The sequence below is a fragment of the Macaca fascicularis genome, chromosome 7 (genome assembly GCF_037993035.2).
Source record: "Macaca fascicularis isolate 582-1 chromosome 7, T2T-MFA8v1.1".
NCBI lineage: Eukaryota > Metazoa > Chordata > Mammalia > Primates > Cercopithecidae > Macaca > Macaca fascicularis.
The window spans coordinates 98,282,763-98,297,616 of NC_088381.1; the positions used below are offsets into that span (position 1 = coordinate 98,282,763).

A 14,854-nucleotide genomic window follows, 5' to 3' on the forward strand; every position below is an offset into this window, starting at 1 on the left:
AAAATGACCAATCAAAAAGAGTGACAATACTAGATATTGGTGATAATATGAAGAAATTGGAACTCTCATACATTGCTGGAAAGAATGTGAAATGTCACAGCCATTTGAAAAACAGTTTGGCAGTTTTTAAAAAGTTAAACCTAGAGCTATCATATGACCTAGCAATGCTACTCCTAGGTATATACCCAAAAGAAATGAAAACATACATTGACACAAAACTTGTATAGAAATGTCCATAGCGTTATTTATAGTAGCCAAAAATTGGAAGCAATACAAATGTCCATTGACATGAATGGAAAAAACCAATGTGATAAGCATATCCATACAATGAAATGCTATTGCACAATGAAAAGGAATGAGCTATTGATACACACTACAACTTGGTTGAACCCCTAAAACAGTATGGTAAGTGAAAGAAGTCAAAAATAAAAAAACTACATATTGTACAGCTCCATTTATATGAAATTTCCAGGAAAGGCAAATTTATAGAGACTGAGAGCAGATAAATGGCTGCCTAGAGCTCGGTGGGGGGGTGGTTACTGACTGCAAATGAGCATAAGAAAACTTTTTGGGGTGAGAAAAATGTTCTAAAATTGAATCACAGTGAAATTTACCCAAAACTCTATAAAGTTGCTAAAAAAATCATTGAATTGTACACTTACAATGGGTGAATTTCATGGTATGTAAATTATGTCTCAATGGGACTGTTTTTAAAGAATTATTTTAAAACTCTTAAAAAAACACACATAAAATCACTTACATAAATTATGTACCATAAGTTCTGTTCTATTTGTTCTGCAGCAGTGTAAAAACCACATATTTCGCTAAGGTTGAAAATAAGTATGAAGAAAATTAAGAACATTTTGTTATGTCAACCCATGACGACACGTTAGTTAATGCCATTGTTATTCAGTTACTTTTCTATTTAATTGCTTAGGCCAGCTAGTTTATTCATATCATACCTGTAATGGTTAATTTTAAGTGTCAACTTGACTGGGCTAACACATGCCCAGATGGCTGGTAAAACATTATTTCTGGTGAGTCTGTGAAGGTGTTTCCAGAAGAGATGAGAATTTGAATCAGCAAACTAAACAAAGATTGTCCTCATCAATGTAGGCGAGCATCAGCTAACCCAGGAAGGACCTGAATAGAATAAAAAGGCAAAGGAAGAGTGAATTTGACCTCTCTTCTTGAGCTGGAACACCCACTTTCTCCTGCCCTCAGACATTGGCCCTCCTGGTTCTCAGGCCTTTACATGCAGACTGAGATGTATACCATTGATTCTTCTGGTTCTTAGGCCTTTAGTTTGGAGTTAGAATGACACCACCAGCTTTTCTGGTTCTCCAGCTTCCAGACAACAGATTGTAGGACTTAGCCTCCATAATTGTGTGAGCCAATCCTTCATAGTAAATCTCTTCCTATATGTCTATATATGTCTTATTGGTTCTGACTAATACAATACATAAACTGTATTTCATCACTTGGTAAAAGTTTTCTTACTCTCAGTATTTTAGCCATGGTCAGTTATGGTTTCTTTATTACTAACTGTGATTATTTGGAAAGAATATTTAAAAGAAAGTCTTTTTCTCTCTATGAAAATCTCCCCAGAACAATGCCCCTTAACTTCTATGCATTTCTGTCTTGCTATTCGTTCTCTTTCTTCTGTCCTACTACCTCCTCTTCTCTCACCTGGTTCAGAATTTCTGAGACAAATAGGAGAAATCAGTAATATCCTCAAGTTAGGGAAACTATGCTTCAGCATGGTTTCTCCCCACTGTGCCATACTGCCTGTATGAAGACCAGAGAACAAATGCAGTAAAATTCTAATAAGACTCAATAAATAAAATCTGAAAATATAATTATGTAAAATGCACATGCATTATTGTGAAATAAATAAATAGACCAGAAGTGGCTACTGCCTACCAAGCCAAACAGAAATTCCCACGAGTCTGGCTCTGCATTCCAAGCTCACTTGGTTCTAGCTGTATTTTGTCATCAAATTGTTGTGGTTTTCTACTCTACCTTAAATTTAAGTGGAGATAATTTGGAGCCCTGTAGCTAGCTAGAATGACAAAAGAGTGGCAGTGATTCCAGGAATACCTGATTGGTTGGTATACAGTTTATCAACCTGATCTAAAGAGATTAAGTAGAAAGAACACTGAGAGTGTAGGGGTCTGTTTTTGCCTCCACTTTCCAAGAGTTGCCTGGATATCTCTACCCAATATTGTTCTTTCTCACACCTTACGTTCGTCCATGCTCAAAAGACAAGAATTTAGCCCACCCAATTTGTGAATGAGGGGTATAGGGAAAATCAATTGCCTATTGTGTTACATCTGAAGGCACATTATCATTGTGAGTGTAATTGCAGAGTTTTACTAGATCTAGCAATCAAAAGAGAATTTTGAATCCAGTACAGAAAAGTTATAAGATATGTAATTCAAAGTTAAACAAAAAGTATCCTTCTAGTGGTGCTCATTGTGATTGACTTAGCAAGATGATATGTCTAAGTTAATCATGGTAACCCATTTCTCATTTCAATTACTGGTTTAAAATTGGCACATCACTCAGTACAGCCATTAAATATGAGAGAAGTCAAGTGGGAGCTTCTGGAAAAGCCCTTTTTCCTTTTAAAAAAAATAGTTTCAAGAAAGAGACACTTTCACTTTCCCCTGGAAGTTATTGGGTCTGGATAGGAAACTTGGAACTATTGCAGCTATATATACTATATATCTTGTAAAAATGAAGCCAATGACAAAGATTCTCTCCTTGACCAAACTTTAGTCAGGCTCCTTTGAACCCTCTACTAGGTACAACCTTGGGCTTCTGTCTCTGTCCTTGGAGAGTCCAGTTTTAGCAGGAATCCTGAGAAGTCAGTTTAGCCAGAATCCTCCCCCAACCCCCAATATCTGATCATCCTCAATATCCAACCAAATTATTCATCACCCACCTTCCCTCAGGTAATATCTGAACACCCTGGCCTGCCTTCAGCAAGAATCCTATTAGGCCAGTTTAGCAAAGAATTGGCCTCTTCTCTAAATAATTTTCCATCCACCCAGCCCTGTTCCTTAGCTATAATCCCCACCTTTCCTTATTGAATTCAGAATTGAGCCCATTTCTATTCTGAGGTCTCTTTCCCCAATTATAATAATTTCTGAGTAAAATCTGCCTTTACTTCTTTAACTACTTAACTGCCCACCTGTGGTTTTCTTTGACATCAGCCTCTGTAAGAAACCATGTTTGAGGACAGCAAAGCAGGAAGAAAAAGGGACCTGGGTCCTCAATGATTTTTGTGAGCTGCTGATCATACAATGAATCAAAGATTTTTGTTTGTTTGTTTGTTTGGGGTTTTTGTTTTGTTTTGTTTTTATAACTTGCTGCAGAAAGATCTTAACACAATGCTTTTCTGTGATTGTTGAACCCAGGCATTCCATCCTAGACTAAAAGCATTTTCATAGGTTTGATCATATAGAGGAAATATCATTTCAAAAGAAGATGGGACTAGGGAAGAGGAATAGTAAGTGGTGGGTTCAGGAATGAAGGATGATTCTTATACTTAATCATACAGTATCCTCTTTTCCCCACATTTTGAGAACCATATCAGTACATCTCTGAAATCAAGAAAAAACAAGACAAAGAAATAATATACTTGCCTATAGCCTTAGGGGGTCCCAGGTCCTGGGTGAAGGCATATGCAATTTCACATTACCTAGCCAACCACACCCAGTGATCCCTGGGAAACTGCCACTGATCTTGGCCTTGCAGGGTGCCCCAGAAACTCCCCTTCCACGCATTAGAACAGCACAGAGCCTTTGAAGAATATGTTAAATGCCTTGCCTTTGTAGAACATTTTTAACTTGCTACAGTACTTTCAAATCCATTAGCTAATTGCGATCTTCAAAACAGTGTGCTAAGGTAGACATTACCCCCATTTGACAAATGACAAGTGAAGAGTGCATGGAGAAGGTGAAAACATTTGCTTAAAATAACCCAACTAACTACACTATGAATAGTCCATAGCCTAAGATTATTTGCTTAGAAAAGCAAATATACTTGAATCCTGTTATAAATATGCTCTGCTCAAGATTTTCCAAGATCCGGAAGGGCCACAGTGTATCTGAGTATATGGGCATATACTGAATACATGCTTACCTACGTTTAATCTCTGCTGTGGCCAGTTTCTATTTCAGCCTTATAATTTTCTGTATTTCCCTCCTCTATTGCTCTTCATCCACACTTTATTTAGGAAATGTTCAACAGAGAAGCCAGAAAGGTACCTCCTAGGAAAGGTGAGAAGCAGTGAACAACAGAGATCAGCTACAATTGGGAAAGGTGCATCTTTTGCATTGATCATTACCAAAAAAAAAAAAAAAAAAAAAAAAAAAAAAAAAAAAAGCAGTAAAGACTAATGCAGTTCCATTTTTAAATAGAGTTCAAAATAAAGCCAAACCCTTAACATCACACATTTACAAAGGAGTCAATTGTAAACATACAAAAACAACTAATGACAGAAAAGGGAAATGGGTCTCTGCTTTCTTTTTCTTTTCTTTTCTTTTTTTTTTTTTCTTTTTTTTTTGAGACAGAGTCTCGCTCCGTCGCCCAGGCTGTAGTGCAGTGGCGCGATCTCGGCTCACTGCAAGCTCTGCCACCTCCCGGGTTCACGCCATTCTCCTGCCTCAGCCTCCCGAGAAGCTGGGACTACAGGTGTCCGCCGCCATGTCCGGCTAATTTTTTTTTTTTTTTTTTTTAATAGAGACGGGGTTTTACCGTGTTTGCCAAGATGGTCTCGATCTCCTGACCTCGTGATCTGCCCGCCTCAGCCTCCCAAAGTGCTGGGATTACAGGTGTGAGTCACCGCACCCGGCGTCTGCCTTTTTTTTTTTTTTTTTTTTTTTGAGACGGAGTCTTGCACTGTCGCCCAGGCTGGAGTGCAGTGGCGCGATCTTCGCTCACTGCAGCTCTACCTCCCAGATTCACGCCATTCTCCTGCCTCAGCCTCCCCAGTAGCTGGGACTACAGGCGCCCCCCGCCACGCCCGGCTAATTTTTTGTATTTTTAGTAGAGACTGGGTTTCACCGTGTTAGCCAGGATGGTCTCGATCTCCTGACCTCGTGATCTGCCTGCCTCAGCCTCCCAAAGTACTGGGATTACAGGCGTGAGCCACTGCGCCTGGCCTCTCGAAAGTTTTAAAATAACAATCAAAGGACTAAATAACCAGTTTCAAAATATTTGTTGTTAAATTTAATCCTCTTAAAGACAAGATTCAAACTGTTAATTTCAAGTGCTAGAAAAACAAATCAGAAGTGATGGCCACTACTATAAACTATTCTTTCTTTGATTACCAGTGTAGGAACATATTATTTTACAATACTTTGGTTTTTTATTAGAATTTCACTGACCCAAAAGTAAAAAAATAAAATTTACACTATAAGTTTTCCCCTGTTTTGTGTGATAAAAACCACAATCAATCTGTTCATTCCCAAGACTTACTGAAGACACGTATTTCTATATTTAAAAGTACCCTAGCAATGTTTTATTACAGTGACTCCTATAAAAAATATTCCTTTTCATATTCAATTATATGAAGATTTGTTACCTGGCTTGCCTTGACCTTTTCATTAGATATTATATATATAATTTATTAGAAACAGAGACTGACCAGGGAATTACCTTCGGAAACGAGGAGGTAGGGAAAGAAGCAGCAAAAATTCTCAGCCAGACTTTGAACAGGAAGCTTTAGTAAGAGACCTAGAGAAGAAAGATTTAAAAAAACTAGATGATACATGGAGAGTACCGTTTACAAGTTACTAGAAAATTGACTAAGCAATTTCTGATACAATAGTTTTTTTACCATCTATAAGCACTCTAAAAGTTTTATTTGCATATATGTATTGTGGGAAATAAAAAAGCAAAATGCAGAATCACTGCCATTTAGTAACTTTATAAAGAAGTTTCTTGAATGTATTTCAATAGCTTAGAATTTGTCTGTCATAATATTAAATAAGGTAGAATAGATGAACTTAAATCTCATAATTGTATGTCTATCTTTAAGAAGTATACTTGAAGTTTCTAATGATAAAAAAATAATTTGAGGCAAAGAGAGACAATGCACATAACATATAGCCAAAGAAAAAAGAACTCCTTTAAAAACTTACAATGATTATCTTTTAAAAATAAAAGAAGGTTGTCTATTCATGAAATAAGAATAGAAAAATAGAAGGGTATGAAAAGAGGGAAGTCAGAGAATATTCAGAGAAGGATTTCTTAGGAATTAAGCCAAATTTTTAATTTTTAATCGTAGGGTAGGAAAATCAATTTGGGTAAATCTTCAATAAAGTATTACAGGGGGAACAAAGAAAACCAAAGGGAGGAAATTCTCAAAGATATCACACAAGAAATGTTCTCAGAACTGAAAAACATAAATATCTAGAGAAGAGGGTCCCCATAATGAATGAAGAAGAGCCACATTAAGGTATCATCGTGAAATTTCAGAACACCGGGGTGAAGAGAATGCTCTTCAGTAGCATATGAATGCTAGGAAATAGTGCAGCAAGGCCTTCAAAATTCTGAGGGAAAATTATTTTTAACTTATAATTGTATACTTACTCAAACTATCAGTCAAATGTAAGATTAAATCCATTCAAATATGGAAGAAGTTACAGATTTTTTGGTCTCTCATGTGCTGTTTTCTAGGAAGCTACTAGAGGATCTTCTTCACAACATGAGGGAGAAAGAGCAAGAGATGGATTTCAAAAAGCAGGAACTTCAACACATGAGGACAATGAAGGGAAATCCAGATTGACAGCTACGTAGCAGCCTGGAAAGCAACTAGTCCAACTGGAAGCAAGAGGAAGAACAATGGCTTCAGAAGGAATGTCTCAGGGTAAGAGCTTTAAATGTCGTAGTGCTTAAAATTGTGTTTGACTATTTTTTTAAAAAAATGATAGTATATGACCAAAAAATATAGTGAAGAGGACATAGAAATTAGAAAATTAAAGGAGACAAGTATTAATTCCAAGGAAAACAAAAAGTTACATGAGAAAGGAATCTACTTGCTTCTGCAGTCAATAATATTTTACAAGATCATGATTTCAAAAATTTGATTATTGAATTAAACACTAATATATATATTTTTTTCAGAATATGAGAGAGAAGAGGGCAGAGGAGAGTATAAAATAGTTAAAACCTCTATTACTGAAATTACTGTTGCATAATTATAACTGAGGAAATTATTACAGTGAAAGAGACCTGACCTGACCAACTTTATCCTGCTTCTAACCTCTAAGCTGCCTTTGTTCATTCCTGGGCATAGGTCGAACTAATTTGAGGAGGAACTTAGCTTATAGTTTAACCTTGAAACAAAAACGATTAACAACCCTTTCCCAAAACAAACCCCCTTCCTTCCTGGGGACTAGACTGCCTTTGTAGAACTAACAAATGAACCACAAGATTAGAAATTATGGCTTAGAAGTCACACAGCTGAAGGCTGCAAGACTCTGACATCCCAAAATGTTCCTGGGGGATAACATCACTATTGTAAAGTCTAAGATCAGTGATTGAGCTATTTTGCAGCCCCTGTACTTGATGGATCAGCTGGCACCACCCAGATCAATAAACTGGCTCATCTGGTCTTACGGTCCCCACCCAGGAACCAACTCAGTGCAAGAGGAGAGCTTTGACTCCCTATGATTTCATCTCTGATCCAACCAAGCACCACTCCCATCTCACTGGCCCCTACCCACCAAATTATCCTTAAAATCCCCCATCCCAAGTTTTCAGGAAGACTGATTTGAGTAATAATAAAACTCCAGTCTCCCATACTGCCAGCTTGCGTGAATTAAACTCTTTCTGTATTGCAATTCCCCTGTCAGTCTAGGCGGCAGGCAAGGAGAACCCATTGTGTGGTTACATTACCATTATGATAAAATGGTAAATGTCAAAATTTGATAAATTAAGGTTGGCAGGAGGTGAGGAAGGGTCAGAAACTGATCATTTTTATTATAAAACTTTGAGTTCACTTTGGGGGCATTGATGGGTTAATGTATCACCTTGATAAAAATGTAACTTAATTTTCTAAAAAAGGACAAAACTGTGAAAATACTACAGTGTGGTGATACAATGGGGGGCAAGAAATGTAGCTTCTCATCCCAATCCTTCTAACTCCAAAAGATTGTGGCCACGTCTCTCTACTTCCGTGTCTTTATATGAGGTCAGGGCTCTAAAAATTTCTCTCAACTTTACACTTTCATGCTCAAATCTACCCATCTTCCGTGTGGCTATTTCTTGAGATCTCCCTTAACAATGATCCATTAACTAATCATAAAAAATACTAAATGAACAGCATCTTCCCCAGGATCTTAAATAGCTAGAAATAAACACATTCTTCTCTGACCCAGAGACATTACATGCTATAGAACTGCAAGAAATAAAGCATTACCAGGTAGTGAAAGGAATGCAGTGCTCTGACAAGATCTTAATTGACTCACTAAGTTATGGAGATTTTAGGCAACAATTTACTCTGTTCTTAAATTTTAAAAGTAGTTACCATAGCAACTCCTAGACACAGCATATGGTATGTCTGGTACCTCCAAGATAACAGAGCAGATTCTTGATGAATTTCCCTTACAATATGTTGTGAACTTTTGTACTTTTTAGTGTTTCAGTGGGCAATGTTATATGGTGTTAGTATTCACTGATATTATCTATATATTTTCACGCTTATTTCAAAGGATTTGTCACTTGCAACACACAAAACTTAAATGCTTCTCATATCTCTTAATTTATTTTCTTCATTAAAAAATTACTACATACCAGGAGAAAGATTAGCAAATGAACAGTATTCTTTAAAGAATAAATATAAATAAGGACTAAATCATATGGAAAATGTCTTGCTCATTTATAGGGAAAGAAAGAAAAATTAAAACTAGATACTATTTCTCCTCTAATCCAACTGATAAAATGTTGAAGAGTGGGAGGAATTTAAATTGGTACCGCCATTCCAGTAGTTAATTTGGAACTATAAGTTCAAATCCTTTATGACGTCTTGCCATTTGACCTAGTAATTTTGTTACTACAGGTTTTTATCCTAAAGGCTTTAAAAAAAAAATACACAAAGATTTATATGCAAATTTTTATGAAGAATTATGTATAATAGTTAAAAACTACTAATAATCTTAATCTACAGTAAGAGAAAATTTAAAATTAAAAGTTATATAAGAATCTCCTCTTATTGGGCATTCAGATTTGATGCAGTTTTTCTATTATAAATTTTACTACTATAAATTAGTACACATTTGATTACAAATTATAGCACTATTATAATTACAGTATATATGCATGTGCTATATATGTACTACATATACATATATTAAATTTAAAAACACATTTCTAAAGAATGTTGACAAAATAAAAAAATTATACTATATTTATAATATACTGTATTTATGCAATCACGGAAAAACCATGGAAGGGTAGACCTCTCCATGAAAAATAAAAATAAAGTGGCTGTGGTGAACACCAGAAACTGACCTTCAACGAGTCAGGCCCTTGTATAATCCCCTACCCTTGAGTGAAGACAGAACTGATGACTTGCTTCTAACCAATAGAATATGGCAAGGTGATGGATGCAGACTGGAGAGAGAGATTATCATACTGGCTTGAAAATTCAAGCTGTCGTGTGGCAAGAAACTGGCCCTCGCGCCCGTGGTCAATAAGAAAACAGAGCCCTCAGTCACACAGCTGCAGAGAAATAATTTCTGCCAACAACCTGAATGAGTTTGGAAGCATATTTTTTCCTAGACAAGCCTCCAGATAAGAACACAACACAGTCAACACTTTGACTGCAGCCTGGTGAGATCTAGAAGCACAGAATTATTCAGTTACACCATCCCAGGAATTCTGACCTACAGAAACTGTGAAATAATCAACGTGTGCTGTTGTTTTAAGCTGCTAAGTTTGTGTTGATTTATCACACAGCCTAGAAAATGAATACAGTGACTGTCTCTAGAAAGTAGTAATTTGTACAAATTTTCCTTTCTTATTTGTACTTTTCTAAATTTTCTAAAATGTTATAATAAGAATTTCTTTGCTTTTAAAATCAAAAGATGTTATTTTCAACAAATCATCTGGAAGCAAAAAATAAGTATGCTCTGCAATTTTTTAACTGATTTTGAATGTGGCAAAAGAATATTTTTTAAAAGTGTACAATGAAAATATAGCACTAAGATTACCCCAGATTTCTATTTTTTTAAATGATCTTAACAGAAGATTTTATTTAAATCATGTTAACATAGACTGTTTCTGAAATTTTAAGCTTTCTATATTTAATAATGCCTGCTGGGAGGAAAAAAAAGAAATCATACTTGTAAATTTTTCTTTCCAATTTTGACCATGACTTAAAATGGAAAAAGTTATGTTGATTGTGGCTAAATGTTCTCATTTTTAGAGGCCATTATGCACTTTAAATTCTCTGTTGGCATTTTAATTTCATTTTACAAAATAAATCCCAACTGACAACAGAATAAAGCAAATTCTAAGTCAACTAAGCGAAAAAGTGTCACCGCAAACAGAAAGAACTTTGCAAACTGATGCAACATTTCATATGGCTCCTGAACCTAAATTTCCAAAGTTTCAACAGGAAATAAAATGTGTGTATGTTGGGGGGAAGTATTGACAACTGAAACCAGCTCCACAACTTACTGTCTACAACATGATGTTACTATTCAACTGTCTGCATTAACATACATTTACTATTGTAGGAAGTTCTTGCCAAGAAAGATTAAAATTGCAATAACCATTTCTTGTTTCAGGAACTTTCCAAAATTTCATTTATCTGACCACTAGGCTACCTAGCTTACCATTATTAGAGTAAATACCCATTTCTGAAGATAATCAATAGTTTAATTAAGCTCCTCAAATGACAGTTTACTCTTTAAGATTTGATTTGAAACCCTCACATTCCAAACTATCATATCATGAATTCTGCCTAATCTTAAGCATTATAAGATGAATTTTAACTCAAATTCTCAAAACTTCATAAATATACTACTATTACTCTTCCTTCTCAGAGATGTCACTAAGACTGTTAAGGTAGTGATCGCTCATACTGCGATAAACAATAAGCTTGGCTTTGTTTTATCAGCAGGGTATTTTGATGGTATTTTCAGGAAGCTAGCATTTAGCAGTCTTGGAGTTTCCACCAGTATGTGACCAAGACCTGCTCACTGCAGTGGCTTAAGGCTCTCCACAAAGAACAGAGTGTTCCTCAAAGGCCTCTTGGAACTCTTCCTCGGATATCTCCATGACAGTAGTAGTGAAGTAAGTCTACTTTAGGTTTGAGCTTCAATTTATTTTATTTTATTTTATTTTATTTTATTTTATTAACCTCCCCACACAATGAGTTTATTTTGACTCCTACAATACAAAATTCTTTTTTAGGAATTATTTTATTATCTGATAAGATTTACAAAACTTTTATCCTTAGTGAAAACCTGACAATTACTAACGATATTACTATTTAATTCTATCTGCCCTTATTTTTTATTGTTGTTGTGCATCTGTGAGAGGAAGTTCATTGGGAAGAGAACTTCCCAATGATAGGCCCATGATAAGACCATTGAGCTATTCTGGAAATGGAGATTTTCCAAAGGTTTCTTCTCAGACTAGTGTCTTTTGGACAAACTCTGTCCTGGGTCAATTATCAAAACATCGTGAGACCTTTTCTCTGTCCTGAGTTGTCCCTGAGATTCTGACTCTGAGAGATATTTCCTCTCTAAGTCTTTTCATCCACTGGGAACTACAAATAAGTTGAGTTTGCAGCTGGAGATGGCACAACTATTAGGCTAGAGATCCAATTCACAAAGTGCATGAGCAGACTGTTCCCAGACCCCCATAGCTTAGTCTCTGTCTAAATCTACGTCCCTACCTACCCTGAGCTGGACTCCTCCTTCTCACATGTATTTGTGCCACATCTCAAATTCTTCTACTTATCTTTCTAAGTAACATAATATCACAATATAGAATTTATAGTAGTCATGTTGGTGAGCTTAGATATGAACAAAATTATTCATTTGAAGGGTATCATAGAACACAAAAAAACAGTACCAATGGTCTGCATGGTTTTATTGACATGAGGAAGTATGCCAAAGAAATCCAGATGGCAAAATTGCTTTATTAAGAGATTCCTTGGCCAAGAGAAAATAAAATTTTGAAAATTTGAAAATAAAAATTTGAAAAAATTAAAACTAGCTCTCTTCAAGATACCCCAAATCTTGATTTGAAGTGAATGACCTTTACTATTCTTATCCATCCTATGCTTCTACATTTCCTTCTGTTCCTATAACTCCTCCTGATCTGCCTCCCTTCCTTTCTAGCCACCCAGTAGCACCCAAAGCTAAATTAACTCTTAAAATTAAACATCCTGCGGAACAGAAAAAACCCCTAATGGCTGAATATAAGTTCTAGTATCATTTAAGTGAAGAGTCATTGTTAAAGAATTCCCAGAGTCTAGATAAGAGAAGGAGTGATATGGTTTGGCTCTGTATCCTCACTCAAATCTCTTCTCGAATTGTAATCCCCAGGTGTGGAGGGAGGGACCTGGTGGGAGGCAATTGGATCATGGGGATGGTTTCCTCCATGCTGTTCTTGAGTTACTGAGTGAGTTCTCATTAGAGCTGATGGTTTTAAAAGTGTTTGGTAGTTCCCACTTTGCTCTTCTCTTTCGCCTGCCACCATGTAAGATGTGCCTTGCTTCCCTTTTGCCTTCCACCACAATTGTAAGTTTCCTGAGGCCTCCCAAGCCATGCAGAACTGTGAGTCAATTAAACCTCTTTTGTTTATAAATTACCCAATCTCAGGCAGTATCTTTATGGCAGTGTGAAAATGGACTAATACAAATAGAAATTTATAGAAGAATTTAGTATGATTTTAGGAATGTAAACTCCAGAGCGCCCAAATCTATAGCAATTGGTTCACATTTTGTGAGAACCTTATATGCAAAAAAAATTTATGCAAATAACAAAATGGGCAGACCCTAAGCATAACTTAAGGACCCTAAATTTCATAGGTAACCCAAGTTGTTGATAAAAGCAGTAGATGTTGGAGAAGGTTTTTTTGGAGACTCACCCAAAAGCACTTCATGTAAAAATACATTTGACTCAAGCTTCCAGTTCCTGAAAGGGTACTATACAAAAGTATCCAGCAACTTTGCTATCCAGCAACTTTGGTATACCCTTGTATACCACCAATGAGCAAATGGAATTTGAAATAAAAAAACACAATACTATTTACATTATCATCCCCCCAAAATGAAACAATTAGGCATAAACCTAACAAAATATGTACAGATCTATATGAGGAAAACTATAAAACTCTGATGAACGAGAATCAAAGAAGAACTAAATAAATTGAGAGATAGTCCATGTTTATGGGTAGGAAAACTTATCATTGTCAAGATGTCAGTTCTTCACAACTTGATCTATAGATTCAAGTCAATCCCAATCAAAATCCCAGCAATTTATGTTGTTGATATAGGCACACAGTGATACATAATAGAGAGCCCAGAAATGGACCCACATAAATATAGTCTATTGATTTTTGACAAAGGAGCAAAGGCAACAAAATAGAGAAAAGACAATTTTCTCAACAAATGATGCTGAAACAACTGGACATCCACATGTGAAAAACTGAATGTCTAGAACATCTAGATGACCTTGGGTATAGTGATGACTTTTTAGATACAACACCAAAGGCAAGATCCATAAAAGAAAGCATTGATACGTTAATTCATTAAAATTAAAAACTTCTATTCTGCAAAAGACAAGGTCAAGAGAGTGAAAAGACAACCCACAAACTAGGAGAAAATATTTGCAAGAGACACATATATTAAAGAATTGTTATCTAAAATGTAAAAATAACTCTTAAAACTCAACAATAAGAAAATAAATAACCCAATTTAGAAATCAACCAAATACCCAAACAGACATATCACCAAAAAAGATGTATAGATATCAAGCCGGGCACGGTGGCTCATGCCTATAATCCCAACACTTTGGGAGGCTGAGGCGGGCAGATCACAAGGTCAGGAGATCAAGACCATCCTGGCCAACGTGGTGAAACTCTGTCTCTACTAAAAATACAAAAAAAATTAGCTGGGCATTGTGGTGCATGCCTGTAATCCCAGCTACTCGGGAGGCTGAGGCAGGAGAATAGCTTGAACCAGGGAGTCGGAGGTTGCAGTGAGCTGAGATCACATCACCGCACTCCAGCCCGGGAGACAGAATGAAACTCCATCTTTAAAAAAAAAAAAATATATATATATATATATATATATATAGATGTCAAATAAGCATACAAAAAGAGGCTCCACATTCTATTTCATTAGGGAAATGCAAATTAAAGCAACAATGAGATACCACTACACACCTTTTAGAATGGCCAATATCCATGATACTGAACCACCAAATGCTAGTGGGGATATGGAGCAACAGGAATGCTCATCCATTGCCAGTAGGAATGCAAAATGGTACAGCCTACTTTGGAAGACAATTTGGCAGTTTCTTATAAAACTAAACATACTCTTACCATACCATGCAGCAATTGCACTCCTTGATATTTGCCCAAAGGAGTTGAAAACTTACATTTGTACAAAAACTTGCACTTGAATCTTTATGGCAGATGTATTCATAATTGTCAAAACTTGGAAGCAATGAAGATGTCTTTCAAATAGGTAAATGGGTAAACAAACTGTGGTACATCCAGTAGATAAAATACTATTCAACAATTAAAATAAATGAGGTATCAAACTACAAAAGATATGCAGGGAGTTTCTTACAAAAGGCATGCATATTACTAAGTGAAA

The 14,854-nt window shown here is 35.9% G+C and overlaps 1 long non-coding RNA gene across 1 annotated transcript in view; it reads right to left on the reverse strand.

Annotated features, from left to right (window-relative positions):
• LOC135971951 (uncharacterized) overlaps positions 1–14,854 on the reverse strand; it is a 127,074-nt gene that overhangs the window by 30,278 nt on the left and 81,942 nt on the right. The gene's annotated exons all lie outside the window — the stretch shown is intronic.